Source organism: Dendropsophus ebraccatus, chromosome 5 (assembly GCF_027789765.1).
Source record: "Dendropsophus ebraccatus isolate aDenEbr1 chromosome 5, aDenEbr1.pat, whole genome shotgun sequence".
In the NCBI taxonomy this organism is placed as follows: Eukaryota; Metazoa; Chordata; class Amphibia; order Anura; family Hylidae; genus Dendropsophus; species Dendropsophus ebraccatus.
Genome location: NC_091458.1, coordinates 120,291,930 through 120,299,644, shown reverse-complemented (window position 1 = coordinate 120,299,644; position 7,715 = coordinate 120,291,930).

Here is a 7,715-nt window from a genome sequence, read left to right as displayed (position 1 = left end):
TATTCTGTTTTTGTCCTCATATCATTGCAGAAAAAGTTATTACAAGCCCCCAATTGTATGCTATTGTTAAAAAAGAGGTTGTCATTCCTCAGAAAAAAGGAATATGTGAGTATTATACTATTATGATTGCAAGAGAACATTTATTTATACCTTAAGGCCATATTCACACAACGTAAGTTGTATATTAATCACTGCCGTTGTTTCCGATTTGCAACAATGGCCGTGATTAATAAAAAAACTTACGTGCACTGCAGTCTGAAGGGAATCCCGGGTGGAGAGAGAAAACACATAGTATACACTCCGGCCAGGATTCCTACCTGCCGCACGAAAAACTGACATGTCAGTTTTGTGCGGCTGCTATTCATTGAATAGCGATCGCACAAGCCTGACAATACACACAATGGAGAGTGCGGCTCCAGACACACTCTTCATTGTTGGCTATGGTGAATTAGGATGCAGTATTCACCAGTACAAATGAAGATCATCTGGCCGGTACTGCAGTATCGTCCGGGATTATTTTCACTGACACTGGCCATACTGTGACACGGCCGGGTCACAGAACGGCCGGTGTCATACGCTGTGTGAACATGGCCTAAACGTTACCTTGATCTTTACAAACATGCTAATTTTAATTTTGTGATATATCTTTTTCTTCCTCTTATTAAGCTTCTTCCTTATCTTACATTTTTATTCACTCTGAAGGAATAAAAAAAAAAAAGGAATAATTCCATCATGTTAGGTAGTGATCAGTGCAATCCTGCTCTCACCACTTGCCACAGTCCTTGCTTACTTGGATGATCCAGTCCTAATTGGCCCAGTGTTCCCTTCTTCTGAAAGGATGATACAAGTCTATGGGGAGGGGTGAGGAAGGAGATGGTGAGGAATAGAGTTCAGAGAGCAGAGGCAGAGACAGAGAGATTGTAAAGAGACTACAAAAGAGCTAAAGGTAATTAGATTTAACCCCACAGCGTAAATGGTACACTACTGTTCTACTACGCCCTCCATGCTGCTGTTGCTTTTTAGGGTGTGTATTGGGACATAGAAGAGCAGGATCCCCTCCTCTTAGGCCCGATCTACAGGAGGAAGAGAGCGCCGACCTTTCAGATCATTGATCGATTCCTCCTCATTCCTTGCTTGCTGTCTGCGCTATTAAACGCACAGACATCGAGCAGGGAGGATCAGGGTGGCCACGGCAAGCTGTCGAAGGGCTCCCGATACAATATTTAGATTACCTACTGTTGTCACATGTCTCTGTAATGCTGCATAGCTCACTTAACAGCAGCCTCCTCTTATCACCACGTACAGAAAAGAGAGTCTCAGCTTAGTTTAAAGGCCCTATTGCACAGAATGTTAATTGTTCACTAAAAAGAAAAATGGCCTTATCTAATAGGACCCTTAGACCTATTGGTAAGATTGAAAACTTCAAGATTTCAAGGCTATTTGAGAATATAGATAATAGAATGGAAAATAGAAAAGAAATCACCAAAAAGTCTTAAAAATATGTTTAAAGGGGTATTCCATGAAAAATAACTTTTCCCCTTTCAACAGGATAGGGGAAAAGTAGGATATTGCGGTGGTCCAATTTCTGTGCCCTCCGTGATCTCTGTATTGGGCTCCGCCAGCTCTGTTATGAGTAGAGCCCCGGTACGGCATTCCTACGGAGCGATGGAAAGAGCCGAGTATGCTGGAAGAGCGATGTACTTGACTCTTTCCATCGGCTTCACAGAAATGAATAGAGCTGCTGGTCATGCATGAATAGACCTGCGGCCCTAGTCATAACAGAGCTGGCAGAGCCCGATCCGGAGATCGCCAGGTGATACAGAGGCCGGACCCTCACGATATCCTACTTTTCCCCTATCCTATAGGGAAAAGTAAATTTTTCATGGAATACCTCTTTAACATTTTAAAAAATGGGTTGAAACAATAGGTCATTTTCTGATGACACATTCCCTTTAAACCCAGAAGGGAATGGCAAGTAAAACAGGAAGACAACAATGCTTCTCCTTTTTGTTTGTGAAACAAGATCCCTATGCTGCGGTTAGTCATGGTCACGCAGTCACGCAGGGGCTTGAAGCTGTAATATGGGCACTGAAATGTGTTTGTATCATGCTTGTTTAAGGGAATATTTATCAATAGGAGCACGAGCCTGGATAAACTTTGCAAAGTTAACAAACTACGTCAGGGTCTGACTGGAGTACTGCTGTGAATATAAATATATAAATATGTAAATATTTTTGTGCAAAATAAAAAAAAATTACACAATAAATCTGTTTAAAAATAGCCAATATGAACCATGCCCCCTCTACATAAACTGCTCAAAAATAGCACAAAAATTTACAAAAAAAAATTAAAAATATATGCCATGCGCAAAAACACCTTTTTAACGAAAATAATGGTGCAAAAAGATTGATACGGATGTACTGTAGTCTTTTCCTTCTATCCCCTTCTCTCAGTACTCAGGACTCCACCCTAGTCCTGTCATTGTGCATTCTCAGTGCTACGCTACACTCCCTCATGCGGCCTGTGGTGCACTTAGCTCCATTCACATTAATTACACCCAGCTCCTGACATTCCGAAAAGTTACCTGAATCATCTCAATATGTATTTTTGTTTTCACAGTTTCTGAAAATAACGTCCACAGATATGATTTATACATACCCAACCTAAATGACAGATATTCTTCTGCATCTTATGATTCTGTTGGACACAGCACGGACAATAATTACATAAATGTGGATACAGAAAGTAAGTTATACAACTTTATTGCTGTGATGATGAATGTTTTTCATGTAAGCATGTCTTCTTATTACAAGGTTTTCTGGTAGCTGCCTTTGTCATTACAAAAAAAAAAACAGGCAGCCTCTAACCTTTAGGGTATAAACACACACACCATATACGCAGCGTATTTACTGCTGCGATACGCAGCAAATATGCAACAAATACGCAGCAGATTAGATCTAAATAACTGAACACAGCATCAAATCTGCACCACCAAATCTGCTGCGTATCTGCTGCGTATACGGTGTGTGTGTTTGTACCCTATAAATCACCAACGTATGTAGAATTGCTGGTCCTTTGGTCCGCCACCCATCACTGGACCAATGTCATGCCGAGCTGACACCAGAAACTGTTGTTTGTTGTTTTTTCCTATATTCCAAAATTCCCTGTAATGCAGTTGAGGCAAATAAAAGGACACTAAACCTGGAAAGGAAGGAGATATAGAAGAAAGAAAACAATGTGTCTCTTTCTGGGGAGCCGCACGTTCTATTGTGTGAACTGACAGGTTTTCTGCACCCACTATTCAAAGAATAGCGGCCTCAGAAAACTGACATGTCAGTTTCTTGCGGCGCTGATGGGAATCCCTGCCAGGGTGTATACTATGGGTGAGATTTATTAAACATGGTGTAAAGTGAAACTGGCTTAGTTGCCTCTAGCAACCAATCAGATTCCACCTTTCATTCCTCACAGACTCTTTGGAAAATGAAAGGTGGAATCTGATTGGTTGCTAGGGGCAACTGAGCCAGTTTCCCTTTACACCATGTTTATGTTTGATAAATCTCCCCCTATGTGTATAGACTCCAGCTGGGATTCCCTCAGTTCACTACTACGTAAGTACTCTAGAAATCACGGCCATTGTTGCAAATTGGTAACACCGGCCGTGATTACTACGGTACTTACTTAGTGTGAACATGGATACAGTATCATAAAATCCTAACATCTTCCATTACAAACACTGACAAACAGTAGGCACACATACTATGGCTATAGGCTGATGTGTAATTGTCTGCTGTATATGAGTTTACAATTTATTTTATCTACAAATGTTTTTCCTTTACAGACTCTTCTAAAGACCGGGAATATTTGGAAGTGCTTGAGGATGAAAATGAGTATGACGATGTGGAAATAATCTGACCTTGTAATATCTTTTATTCTTCCCAACTAAACTTAACAAATTGTTTTACTATAAAGATGACTGCTGTAAATTGCTATATCTAATAAATGATGTACAGTTTATATATACCCCAACAATGGTTCATAGATTTTATTTATCCCTGAATTTCTGTTTTTAGGGTTCAGATATTAAATCCTAATAGTTTTATAACAGTACAAAATATTTCATTTTGTATGAGCTTTACGATGGCATTAGCTAAAAATAGCTAAAGATCTAATAATGGTACAAGATTTTAGCAAGTTAATAAACACATGACCAGAAGACATAACGTGGACCCAGGGGTGTAGCTAGGGTTCACTGAATTCAGTGAGGCTGAATGGGCTGCAGTCAGCGGCAAACTTTACACTACAGTTGTACAGGACCCCAGAACTATACACTACAGGTAAACAGGACCTCCACCAACTATATACTACAGGTATATAAAGAGCATATATGCTAAAGAGTATACTAAAGAGTATATATGCAGTAGTGGATTATAATAGGTCCTTTTCAGGCGGTAGCCCGAGCCCTGAGCTTTTGGGGGGCCCATGGCCACCCAAACAGGCATACTTTCAGTGATGTACTGTCCATGGCTACAGTTCTGCTATGATTTGTAAACAATAGCTGCTTTTTAACCTCAATTGTGCACAAACCAGGGCATCATCACATTATCTATTCTGTAGTATGAGCACTGCGCTAGTGCTGCCATAATTAGAGTGGGGGGGGGCAGGCTTGGTGAACAGCCCGGGCCTATGGTAAAGTTAATCTGCCCCTGTATATATGTCATTTGTGGGGGGTTTATTTACAATATTATTTATAAGCTATGCAATCTTTATAATAGAAAAGTTAAAATGCAAAACATTTACATAAAATCAGACAGACATTCACAAGGAACAGAACAGCGACCATTACTTTTAGTATGTTATGTACCTGTTTTATTGTTTTTTTTATTTCCAAAAAGTTTATTTCCCTTTTTTTTCAATCATAGACAACTGTTTGCTTAGTGGCTAAAAAAGACAGTGTTTAGAAATTGCTTAATGTACATGGTATAATACTTATGCCACTGCCATCGTTTCACTGTCCTCTCTAAAATGTTCTTCCACATAGCCAGTGCCCATACTTTGGGGAAAAGTGGTCTATTAAAATAAGATCTCTGATGTTGGACCACAGGACCCCTAAGGGCCCTATTACACCGGACGATTATCGTTCAGATTATCGTTAAACCGTTCGAATCTAAACGATAATTGTTCGGTTGAAATGCAGTTAACGATTAACGACCGAACGAGAAATCGTTGATCGCTTTATAAGACCTGGACCTATTTTTATCGTTGCTAGTTCGCAAAACGTTCGCAATTACGATCATAAGTAACGATTATCGTTCCATGGAAATGAGTGAACGTTTTCAGGCCTTTCACAATAGAGGTCGTTTGAGATTGTTAATCGTTAACGATTATGCAAACGGTAATCGTCTGGTGGAATAGGGCCCTTACAGTCTACAGCCCCAGAACATATGTATCAAATTGGCTATGTCCTTCGGGAATCTGGCGCATTTCATCGATACAGAAGATGCATGTGACCATTACATTTTAGTTTATCATGTGCCTATTGCCTCTTTATTTCCAAGAAGTTCAGTTCTTCCAAGCACAAACAATTGTTTGCTTAGTGCCAATAAATATAATTTTTTGAGTTATATTTTAGGATATTTTGTTTAGGTGAGCCTCTTTTGGGTTCTTGGCAATATATTCATATTGTGACCTGTAACAGAGTAGATGACAAAGTAGACCACTCTTTACCAAACAAAAATTTAGTTGATGGGGATACTCTTTTAATGCTATGTTCCCACAATTCAAAACTAAGAGCAAATAACAGCTGTTGTTGCAGAACAACGTCCGTTATTAATTATCATAATCAACGGCCATAATTGGCACTTTTATTTTACACTGTAGGGACATAGACTGTCGTTTGAAATTTTTTTGCCATGTCATAAATACATGTCAGACCCACACCAATCGTAAGACTGCGCGGGGAGAGAACCGCGCCGTAGCATGGTTGGCTCCATAGACTTACATTAGGAGCCTGGCTCATTACATGACGCAGAGGCAGGAGAGGATCACACAGAAGACTCTGTGGTTTTCTCTTGACTCGTTCTTCCAATCAGTACTGGTCTGGACACAGACCGATCAAAACTTTAGACATGTCAAAAGTTTCTTAAAACGATAGTGACACTTAAATGTAACAAACTGGGTGGTATAAATAAATTGCAGCTACAGATACTTGTGAACTTTTCTTGTTTTACAGCCAATTTATTTTGTCTTCTTGGCAGAGGTGTTAGCTCAGTCATATCTTACAGGATGCTATAACAAACCAAGACAAAAACAGGAAATTGTATAGTTGTAAATATCAGCAATTTTTTCATAGCATTTTCACCAGCATTTTTGATGGTCTGTTTTATTTTAAATATTTGACATATACTTTTCCTTGTGCTTTCAAAGTTCTTTAGAGAAGCCTAAAAGAAGCTACAGAAAAAAAAACCCTATACCTACAGACCCACATGAGCCCTTATTTTTTACGAAATCGATTGTACTTTGCAATGACAAACTGCATTTTTCAACAAAGTATGCTGTGAAACCGGAAAAACAAATATTTGTGCTGTGAAATTGGGGCCCCTGTTAAGCAATTTTGTTTTCATTTTGGGGGGGGTTCAAGTTTACGATGTTCAAGTTTATGACGTAAAACTGACATGTATCTATGTTCCTCCAGTCAGTACGATAACAATGATATGCCTAACTGCTTAATGTTTTTTTAATTTAAATTAAAAAAATTTAAACTTAAAGAAAAAAACTATATGTGTTTAAAATTATGTGACCAAAAATTCTGCATTTTGGCGCTATTTTTTGCTCTTACGCTATTTACCATGTGGGATCAGGAATCCCATAATTTAATAGTTTGGGTGGCCACAAGCACGGATCGCCTTTTTGCGGTCACATGGCAAAACTAGCAGACTCTGGCTGATCAGAGAGAGAGGTGCTCACTTGCACTGTCTTTACTAGGTACTATCAATGGCATGGTCGGGCTGCACTATTGCTTTATTGATTGTGCGGCCATTTAAAGGGAACCTGTCACCCCCCGTGCCGGGGTGACAGGCTCCCGACCCCCGTTAGAGACCCCTATACTTACCTCATCCCGCCGGGTCCCGCTTCTTGATTCGGTCGGGTCCCGGAGATCTCAGCCGCTGCAGCCCGGCGCGCGCGCTGACAGATGAGTCCAACGCTCATAGAGAATGACGGAGCGCTGGACTCTCCTGTCATTCTCTATGGGTGTTGGACTCATCTCTCAGCGCGCGCGCCGGGCTGCAGCGGCTGAGATCTCCGGGACCCGACCGAATCCAGAAGCGGGACCCGGCGGGATGAGGTAAGTATAGGGGTCTCTAACGGGGGGTCGGGAGCCTGTCACCCCGGTACGGGGGGTGACAGGTTCCCTTTAAAAACATATAGGGGGTCATTTATCAAGCTGATGTAGAAGTAGAATTGTCTTAGTTGCCCCTAGCAACCAGATTCCACCTTTCATTTTCCAAAGAATCTGTGAACATCTCTAAACATAAAACCAAAGATTATACCATATATGCCGGTATTACACATGACAGTTTTTTGGAAAACCGCCATTGCACCATTGCCAAAACCAGAAGTGGATTCAAAGTAATAGATAAAACAAAGGAAGCATTTATAGGTCTCCTGGCTTTGGCTCAAAAATTGTAGTGGAAGTTTTCCAAAAAAACTGCAATGTG